Genomic DNA, 10,533 nt, shown 5'->3' with positions numbered 1-10,533 from the left:
TTACCTCCGTTTTACAACAGTAGCACAGCAGTGTCTAGGTGACACAGGAGAGCATAGAGTAAACAATATCAAATTCAGTTAGAAAGAAGAAATCTTCAGGCTGTAGATACACAAAAGCATAGCAAGAAGTCTTTCCCCCAATCAGTCTCTGCATTGATTTTTCAGACAATCGTTCAGAGAAGACTAAGTAGAGTCAAGAGATGAGGTGAAGTGGGAACATGGGGAAAGAAATGATGTGGAATATCTTAAATGTGAACTATAATAGGGTTTGTTGGATCAGCACTGTTGTTCTAGGTAGACACAACTCAATCATGAGAAAGAATTACCCTTTTGACACAGGGCCACTTTCCTAAGACACTGCAATTGTCATCGTGGAGCACAGGAAGTTCTGAAGAGTATTTCAGGCATGGAAAGCCACGAAACTGAGGCAAAAAGGGTCCTACATGAAAGACCTCTGTGGGTGAGACCTCAGTGGAAAGAAGTGGTCATCAAAGACGGATGCACTTTTCTCTGAAAGGAGAGAACTTTCACTTTGCTTATGATCTTGTCTAAATATTGAAGTAGTTTGTGGACTCAAAAAGCTTCCATAGCCTAGGCAACTCATGTCAAGAGCCTCAGATGATCAGTGACATCATACATAAGTGTGTTAATTGTTAAATTAACAACAGGAGTCACTGTGCACTAACTTCTCATGGAGGACCTCAGTCCTCAAGACTAGCATTATGAGAGTTAATAGTAATACTTATTCTCAAAGATTCACTTCATTTTAAATGGATTAAGTGGATTAAGTGGAGGATATTCTTATGTCCTATAAGTTTAAATAAGCCTAAGTGCTCAACTACGTTGCCTGTCTCTTTAGGTGCTTCTTTGATTAATGATGAAAATGGTTCCCAAAGAAAAAAATGTTTATTATCACAAAAATTAAAAGAAAAATAATAAGGGAAATAGGAGGAAGGATGGGAATGAGGGGGGCAGGGAGGATGGGGTGGGAAGTGGCATTATGTACTTAAAACTGTATTATGAGATACATGAAATTTGTTCCATTTATATTTTAAATCAAAAAGAAGAATATACAAGAAAACAAATGATCATAGAATCTATGAAATAACTGTCTGCCACTCTGTGGGAATTAACAATAAATTCATGGAAAACGCAAGTCAGTTAATGAGGTTTGACATCAGGCTGGATAAACTTTATGATGATATATAGGACCCCAGAAGGAGCAGGACGTTGCATCAGATTTCACATGTTTTATGGAACTATAGAAAGAAAGGCAAAACAGAAAAAAAAATCTCCAGGTGAAACTGTTACTAGATTGAAAGTGGAGTATTCTTTCTTTCTTAACGTTCTTGAGTGGTACTTGAAGATAAAATGCCATAGGCAGTAATATATAGGGGCCTACAAAAGTTGCAATCTCTATATGGACTGCAAAACCCAAGATGAAAATTATGTTAAGCTTTTACCAACAACTTATATCCATCATGACAAGTCATTTTAACTGGACATTAGAGTGAAAATAAAACCAGCAACTAACATAAGCCTGGCTCTTTCATAAAGCAAGAGGAGGTGCATGTTACTCAACTCATCCCTCCCAAATCTTTATAGGCATGAGGTTGGGCATGATCTATCTACCCCTACCTTGTTCACATCACTTAGTGCCTCTAGGCCGCTGGAACTTCATGATCGAGGCACCAGTCTTGCTCAGCTCCTGAGACCTACATTTCCTGCCTTCAAGTTGAACATGTTGCTCCCTCCAATGAGAATCCTTTTTGTCAGCTCTTCTCTCCTGAGAACTTGTGGAAATGTCGCGAGATGTTTTTGTCGTAACTGAGAGGAGGTGCTACTGCTGTCTATATAAAGACCAGAGATGCTGCTGGACACCCACACTGCACAGAGCAACTTCTCAAAATAAGGGATTAACCATCCCTAACTGTAAATAGTGCCAAGGTTATGATGCAATGGGTTAGGCCCCGACCTGCAATATTCTCACCCCATAAGCTCATCACTTCCAGTCCCAGCTGCTGAACTTCTGACCTAGCTCCTAGCTAATGTTCATGGGAAAGCAGTGGAAAATGGGCCAAGTACTTGGACCCCTACAACCTACTTGGGAGACCCAGATGAAACTCCTGGCTTTAACCCAGACCAGCCCTGGCCATTGTTGCCATTTAGAGAGTAAATTGGAAGATGGAAGATCTCTTTCTCTGTCTCTCTCTCTCTTTCTATGTAACTCTGCTTGAAAATAAATAAATCTTTATACATACACACGTATATACATATACATATGTGTTTATGTGTGTGTGTGTGTGTGTGTGTGTAGTACCAAGGTTAGAAAACTCTACTCTTGATTACTTCTATCTATACTTCTGTTTTCGACTTTAAGGTCTCCTCTAGGAAGCCTGCTTTGGTCTCCTTAAGTAGTTCAAGTAGCTGAAGTCACCTTGCATTTCTACTTTGTAGCAATTAACAAAACTGAACTCAAATTTTCTGTTTAAGTATTATGTAACTCAGTCACAGCACTAACTAGAAGAATCTTCAGAAAGATGTTTATACTATAACTGATCAAGAAACACTAAATAGTGTTTTCCCTATTCAGCGCTGACCTATTTTATTTTTAGTTGACTTCTGATAAATTCCCTGTTGCATCTTGCATTACACCTACTCCCTAAAATTTCACAGCTATCCAGAAAGCCCCTTTCACTTGATTTCACTCTTGGTTTTCTTAAATCCAAAGGACAAGTTGAAAGTTCTGGTTCATCCCTGGACCTCACATTTTTCAGGTTAGAGCATTGGTATGGCCAATATAACCTTCCCAAGGATATTTTTTGTGAATGAAGTTTACGTTTCGTAGAAAACTGTGATGTGCTTTCACGCCCATCAAATACTGCTTTCAGTAGAGATGTGATTGAAGAGGAGCAAAGCCTGTGAGGCATCCCAAGCCTGCTGCACCTGTAGGGAAGAAAAGGACAAAGGATGTCGAGGGAGAAGGGTCCCCATAGCTGGAGGACATAGCTTCAATCCCTATTCCTAACTCCTAAAGAGTCTACCTCACTACCTCCAAGCTTGATCCCCTCTGTCTACATAACCTCTCCTGTTTCATTGTCTTACTCCATAACAAATTTTAACAAAATACCATAGTCTGGGTGGTTTATAAACATAATTTTATTTCCCATGGTTCTGGAGGCTGGAAAGTGCAAGATCAAGGTGCTGGCGTATTCAGTGTCTGGTGAGAACCCACTTCTGTATCATAAAAGGCTGTATCTTTGCTATGTCCTCATATGGTAAAAGGGTGAGGTTTCTCCCTAAGATATATTTTGTAAGGCTATTCATTACTTCATAAGGGTACCACCCTAAATCCTACACCAATTACCTCCCAAAAGTCTCAATACCAAAACTGTTAAAGTAAAAATTAGGTTTCAAAATATTCATCTTTTGTGGGGAAAAGGACATTCAGTCTAGTACTTAGTTTGGATCGCATCCTTTCTTATGCTATGTCTCTTAGTTGAATTTTCTCTAGGCTCTTTAGCATAGTGTGTCTACTGTATCTCAACATCTTTCATGATAAATCTAATGAGTTTGTCTGGTGTTTCCTCCTAGAAAATTTTGAGCTTCCATACTTGAGGGATGGCAACTTGATTATTTCTCTATGCCCAACATATGCATATATTTCCTAGACGCAGCACAGTGACCATGTTCCATTCTAAAATGACAAATGTTCATTAGAGGGAATCACCCTAATTTACAGCTGAGAGTAATAATTTTACCCAAGTGTGTTATGGTAAAATTCTGGGATATTTTGAGAAATCTTTCAGTTGCAAATCTCCAAAGACAATGGCCTATGTATAGTATTAACATATACTCCATTATTTGAAATGACCTTCATAAAATTGGAAAAGCAATTGGCTAAGAAATATATGGATAATATTTAACCTCATGAATAATCAAATAAATACAACTTTAAGGCATCTGAATAGTATTTTGGCTTAGTTTTTTAAAAATGAAATTACACTATCTAATATTTGCAGGACACATAGGAGGACATATAGCCATTCTCATTTGTATTTGAAGTGAAAATTGCTTTAAAGTATTTTGAAATGCAATTTGGAAGTAAGTAGAAAAACACTTTAAAACCATTGATAACAACATTAAAAGTTGGTTATCTATTAGAGCAAATACAAATTAGAACAACGCAAGATTTATGCTTATCATCAGCAAGATTTAGTGTTCTTCAATTATGTGTGCAGAGAAGCTCCTCTCTGGTATCTAAGTCTACTTGCACAACTTCCTTGAACATCTCTGGTCATGTCAACATGCAGGCAATAAAATCCTTCCTTTCTTCTGAGAAAAACGTTTATCTTTGAGATGTTTTCTCTGGGTATAGAAATGTAATTTGAGGACTTTTTTTAATCGTTCAGCACTTTAAATATTTCATGCTTTGACATCTTTCTTATTATAATAAGCAGTCTGCTGTATTTCTTCACTTGATCCTTAATGTGTACCATGTATTTTTCTATCCATAATAGTCATCAGTACTTTGTCTTCCTCTCAGGTTTTGTACAATTTCAGTACTATCTGTCCATGCAAGTGCAGTGTGTTACTGTGTGTGTATATTGGTAACAATTCTCCTTCATCCTCCACAAACTTGATGAAACTGATTTCATATCTATTAACTCTGGAAAGTTATTGGCCAGGATTTTACATAGAAAAAAATTTGTTTCATTTTCTCCCTCAGCTAATTGAGTTAAATATATGTAATAATGAAAACAAATTTTTGAATGTTGCAAATTTCAAAAAGGAACTCAGAAGTATCACATCTCCTCCTCCTTCTGCCTTTTCGACGTCTGCTTCTCTTTCCGTTCCTTCTTTTTCAGGTGATTTGATCACAAAGCAAGATGGTAGCACCAGGACCTAGAGACAACAGAACTGAGTAGATGAGGGTACAACACCTGGTGATGAAATAAATCTCAATAGTAAACTTGGGAATCTGGAAGTCCATGTAACCAAACCACCATCAGTCACAGGACTACATAATATTTTAAACCCTTCTAACAAAAAGTCATCAAAAGAATGTACTGGGGAAATGGTTAATTAAATGCAGAATCTAATTTCTTGGAAAGCCTTGGAAAGAGGTTTAAAATAAATCTTTTTCACTTGAATTCTTTAGGTTGTTTACTTTTCTTTGGGTTCTAATACGCCCCATTTTCATTTAAAACCTAACACAGGAAACATTATTTTTATACACTTAATTTTAATTTATAATTTTATATACTTAATTTTATACATGTAATTTTCATAAAGATGTACTTTGAGTTTACTTGATGATCATAAAGTTAACTCTACATTAAGAACAGAGTTCAACAAATGAGGAACATTATTTTTTAAAAAACAACATCATTCTTTGCTATTTAATAATTGCTGGAGACTCCTCAGATTCTTTTTCCTTGATCTCTGAGGCTAATTCAATTCAACTAGTCAGTCATTCATGGAGCACCTACTGTGTGCCGTGTGTAAAATTGAATAGGCACATGTGTTAGAATTGACTTAAATACCATATACCAGAAACACATGCAAGGAAACAATGTAGTATTTCCTAGAATGACACACAAAAAAACTGATGTCTGATCTTGGCTTTGAAGAAATAGCAGATTAACAAAAAAATTTAAAAAGGAATTAGAATTCATGCCAGGTTGCAGGTGTACAGAGACCAGCAAAAGGCTTCAAAAGCTGTAGGTCAATGTACACTTGGTCAATAATTAAATCAAGCTAACATGTACATTACCTCACACTGCTCTCACTTTTGCTGTGAGAACACTCAAAATCTACCCTCTTGATATTTTCAAGAGTATAACTTTATTAACTAAAAAAATCATGTCAAGGCATGTATCTGAGATAGTTTCTTACAATGCTTGGGACACCTGCACCCCATGCTAGAGTGCCTGTGTTCAAGTCCTGGCTCTGGTCCTGATTCCAGCTTCCTGCTAATGTATACATGGAAGGCAGCATGTTATGATCTGATTGTTCGAAACCCTACCACCCATATAGGAAAACTGGACTGATTTCTTAAACCTGGCTTCCACCTGCCTAAGCCCTGACAGTCACAGGCAGCTGGAGAATGAATCACTAGATAAGAGTGCTCGCTCGCTCCCTCCCTCCCTCCCTTTCTTTCTTCCTTTCTCTCTCCCTCTCCCCCTTTGAAATTAACAACAAAAAAGATACTCACATTGTACAATAAATCTCTTGAAATTATTACTTCTGAGTGACATTTAGTATCCTTTTATCAACATCTGCCTAACCCACTTCTCCAACATCCCTATGCCTTAGGCCCTGGTAGCCACTGTTTTTCTCCCTATTTCTATTCAATTCTTTTGTATTCTTCATGTAAGGGAGATCAGAGATCATGTAATATTAATCTTTCTTTGCCTGGCTTATTTTATTTGACTTAATGTCCTCCAGTTTCATATGTGTTGTCTTGTGCCTGAATACTATTCTATTGTGGCATTTAATTTCACATTTTCTTGATCCATGTGTCCTCTGCTAAGACCTTTCGGTTGATTCCATATCTTGACTATTTTGAATAGTGCTGCAGTGAACATAAGAATGTAGGTATCTCTTCAACATAATGATTTAATTTCCTTTGAGTATTTATCTAGTGGTGGAATTATACGGTAGTTCTATTTTTCAGGACTCATGGCTGATTCTAAGTGAGCAGGTGGCTGTGAGAAACGGAGTTTAATCTCTGTTCCTAGAGAAATATTTCTAGTAGGATGCCTGGGCCTGTGGTAGAGCAACCAGCATCAGGTGAAAGGGAGTCTGACAACTCCTTCTAACCTATCAGTTGTGTCATATCCAGCATACCACCTAACTGTATAAACCTCACCTTTCTCATCTATGGAGACATTAATCCAGTGGTATTGTTGAAGGCAAAAATGTACAGCACTTGTAAAGTTGTTAGTCTAATATTTACATCATAAATATTGGTTAAATTAACAAATATTATAATTCCTGGCAATTTGAAAAAAATGTTTATATATCTTAGTATTTCTGTTACCCATAGTTGATCCTCTAATCCGTTGGATTCACGAGGATACTATGAGGCAAATCAGGCAAGCATAATTGTTCCTATTTTAGAAATAAGGAGGCATGCTCAGAGAGGCTAAACATGACTCTTAAAAGTTACACAGCACAAAACTAAACTTAAGAGTAGTTTTCATGTCTTCAGACTACGTTTTAAGTGATTTGTATTATACCATCCATCCTATTATACCATCCATTCTTTTTTTCCACAAATAGTTATTGAGTTCTTGTGATGAGCAGGTCTCTGTGGTGACTCAGTGTCATAAGGTTGGGGGCCTACATAGCTCACAATCCTGCTCTTTGTGTCTTTCCCACCTCCCCCTTTAGGAGGGAATGTGATCTATTCAGCTCTTTCAGTGGAAAGTAGAAGATAGCCTGGCACAAAGTTTAAATGTTCATTAAATGGCTAGTGAATGGGACCAGTGGTGAATGGATAATTTTATTACAACACATCTGTGACAACTCTCCCAAAAGTCATGGATATTGAGTAAATGGAGAGTCCCCTACTCTGCACAATGAGAAACGTGCAATAATACAGTCTTTGAAGTTAAGCAGACCAATATTCAATCTCAGTTCTGTGTAACTTCGGTTGGCTTCCTTAATCTCTACAAACTTCAGAATGTTTATCTGGAAAAACATAACCAATAATACTTGCCATGAAGACTTCTTTTGGTAACTAAATGAGTCAACCAATTGTAAGCACCTGGCTTAGTATGCGGGCACATGGGAAGCTCCCAATCAGTAGTAGAGATTACTACTTGTGCTAGGCTACAGAGAAAGGTAACATTGATCTGAGCTTTGCAAGCGTGGTAGGTATGCAGCAGGGCTATCACCCTAGCCAGAATTATGGCTGGAATATTCCAATGGGTCAAGCAACACTCTGAACACAGGGTTCTTTCTCAGGCTGAGAGATCCTTTGCTGATCTTTCCTTCTGCTCTATGCATGGGAGGTTGGAGCAAGCACTGACCTTGAAGAACTACTGCATTTCACTCTAGGGCTGAGTCATGCTGACTTGTACCCAGTACAATTTGTGCCTACATCCTGAGAGTGCAGAGGTCTGTAGGCGCCACAAAAATGAGTTCTGGCTTTTTATCCCCTTTGCTACAAAGGCCAGAGTCACACACATAGAACAGAAATGTAAACATACTCCCCAAGCCTCTGTTTACTCTCAAATTGGCCAATGTTTCCTGCCCCATCAGCCCATGCTCCCAACCTCCACTAAGCCTCAAAGACTGGAAATGCAAATGAGTGAAATCCTCAATGGCTATTGATTCAAAGAGAGGTTTTCGGATTGAAACCTAGGATTTTTTAAAAAGGTTATTTATATTATTTTTAGTAAGAAGTTGTACAAAAATTAATCCTCTATTATAGTTTTGAAATGGATGGAAATATTTTTATAATAACTGAATGCAGAAATAGAAAAAAGAGTACCTTAGGAATCCAATGAATAAAAAGTGGGGCAAATTAAGCGATCAATAAAAAGAAAATAAATAAAGTTGTGGCATACACATTTATTGGAATATTTGCAAACCCTCAAATGATTTTAGTTGAGTAACATCATAAATTGTCTAAAATACACTATGTAAGAATAAATATTAGAAACTTCAGCGCATGGTGAGGCTCTAGTTATAATACATCTGTGAAATATACACAAAAGGATACTTCTGTATGGAATTATAATATTATTTTCTTTTACACCTAATGTTTATTCACATTTATATAATATGTACTTAAATTATGTATAGTGAACTTGTTTAATGTATAATGTAATGAATGTTCAATCACCTTTGCCCTTAAAGTTATTTAGCAGATAAATTAATAAGAATTTAGTTAATAAGTACTTACCCCTCATAAAGTTCTGATCCATTCCATAGACATGAACTGAATAAAGGATGGTAAACAAATGTGGAAACAGTGAGTTGACAGTTGTGTTAGTTGCCAAATTGTTGGAGAACATTCTATAGAATAAAAACATTTGAAAACATTTCCTGGATTGTGAGGAAATTAAAGTGTTGATACTGTCTCTGTCACTAAATGGATCTTGAGTAGTTTATTCTCCCAATCTTCCAGTCTCTCCATTTGTAAAATGAGGAGAAATCATTTTTTATAGTCATTATAATCCTCATTCAGTCATTCCTGTATTCCACAAATATTTCATGAAGGTCCTCTGTGGTCAGGTACTATTGTAGGCAATGTGAACAAATCGGTGGAAGAAATAGTTGTGGCTCCTTAGGGAGCTTGTACAAGCATCTTCAAACACTTCATGGAAAATGCGTATTTTGAAAAAAAGGGAAAAAAAAGGTGCATAATCTCAACATTTTTGCACTAAAATAATCTTCTAATACTATTTTTCCAAGAACTTTTTGAAGAACTTTTATATTCTAGTGGGGAAGACAAACCATGGACTACTTCCCAGATCAATATATAAAACGGTTTCCGGTGCTATGAAGAAATACGAGGCAGGATAATGAGAAAGAGAGCAAACAGCAAGGTCTCTAGGGAGGTGATGTGAAGGCAGATCCCTAAGCTAAACATAGGAGCAAACTGGGCTGTTGTCCAGCAGGGAGGGAGGTGTCCCAGGCAGAGGAAACAGTCTGTGCAAAAGCCCGGAAGGAAGCAAGAGTGTGGTAGGAGTAGACAGAGCCAAATGAAGGCTGATGGAAACGAAACTTAATTCTTTTGCACTCTAGCTTAACCAACCAGAGTCCACCCAAGAGCCAGTTGGCAAGCTCAAAATGCTGCCAGAGATCTAAAGTCCAAGGCCTTCACACAGGGAGTGCATTTACAGAAACTTCATCAGCCCGACTGCAGGACTTTGAAGGCCCGCTGTGCAACTATTAGCTGATCCCACTTGACAAACAGTGACGCAGTCACTAGGCATGTTTGTACCTAAGCAGGTGATGATTTTCTCTCTGCTGACTCCAGTCAAGGACTTTTTCTTCCAGATTCCAGGTCCAGGTGCCACTGGGCACAGGCGATCAGGTGGAGAGTAGAACAGGTCACACGCTGGACAGGTGACATGATCTGTACTCAGCTCACATTTCAAAGAGGCCCCTTTTCCTTCCATATGTCAAGCACACAGTTTGAAGGCTGCACACAGAGTAGGATGATTCATCGGTTTCCAAACCCTTGGGAAAGGAATCTATTGTTAAGGTTTTTTTAAAAAAATATCTTTTCTTAATGCCTACAGAGGTGGCTATTGCTCAGGATGACAAACTGGGGTGAGGGTAAGGACAAAACAGAAGAAATTACTGCCATCCATAATTATAAGCCTTATCATCTATTGTGTGCCAACAGTGGCATTTCCAAGCAGACTTTATTAATTAATTAAATAATAAAGCAATTTGCATTCATCCTAATTCAGAAGAATTTAAACTGCTTCAATCAACCTAACACTGGAAACTCCGAGTTACTACTTCTGCTTTTTTGATAGTTGGGGAAACCAAGGCTAGTAACTGAAT

At 37.6% G+C, this 10,533-nt stretch overlaps 1 long non-coding RNA gene across 1 annotated transcript; it reads right to left on the bottom strand.

Moving 5' to 3' along the window:
• Positions 1-3,968: 3,968 nt before the first annotated feature.
• Positions 3,969-10,183, bottom strand: LOC108176586 (uncharacterized). Its single transcript, XR_001793237.2, has 2 exons — positions 8,918-10,183; positions 3,969-4,905 (listed from the first exon to the last, which is right to left on the bottom strand). It is a non-coding gene; the product is annotated as an uncharacterized lncRNA (long non-coding RNA).
• Positions 10,184-10,533: the final 350 nt, after the last annotated feature.

The sequence above is a fragment of the Oryctolagus cuniculus genome, chromosome 6, assembly GCF_964237555.1.
Source record: "Oryctolagus cuniculus chromosome 6, mOryCun1.1, whole genome shotgun sequence".
In the NCBI taxonomy this organism is placed as follows: domain Eukaryota; kingdom Metazoa; phylum Chordata; class Mammalia; order Lagomorpha; family Leporidae; genus Oryctolagus; species Oryctolagus cuniculus.
This window is presented reverse-complemented; position numbering and strand designations above follow the sequence as displayed.